Below are 454 nucleotides of genomic sequence, written 5' to 3'. Positions count from 1 at the left end.
GGTTAGAAGGCTGTCCCCGCAAAGAAGCCCATGGAAGAGAAGAAAGAAGCAAAGAAAGCTGCCAGTGTGAAGGCAGCCAAGAAGCTTGTGGTGGGAAAGAAGGCTGCAGTGACCAAGAGGTCCGCTGCAGAGAAGAAGCCTGCTGTGTGAAGGCTTGCACTGTCAAGTGCGAAGCGTTTGGACAGCTCCTTTTTCTCTTTTATTATTGTTACTTATTTATAAAAAGGAAACACTGACAAAAACCATAGGATAAGAGGGGTACAACTCCACACAATTCCCACCACCAGAACTCTATCCCATCCCCTCCCTTGATAGCTTTCCTATTCTTTGACCCTCTGGGAGTATGGACCCGAGGCCATTGTGGGATGCAGAAGGTGGAAGGTCTGGCTTCTGTAATTGCTTCCCCACTGAACATGGGCATTGACAGGTCAAGCCATACTTAGCCTGTCTCTCT

Source organism: Erinaceus europaeus, chromosome 3, assembly GCF_950295315.1.
Source record: "Erinaceus europaeus chromosome 3, mEriEur2.1, whole genome shotgun sequence".
NCBI lineage: Eukaryota > Metazoa > Chordata > Mammalia > Eulipotyphla > Erinaceidae > Erinaceus > Erinaceus europaeus.
The sequence above is the reverse complement of the archived record's forward strand: the minus strand, read 5'-3'. Positions refer to the sequence as shown.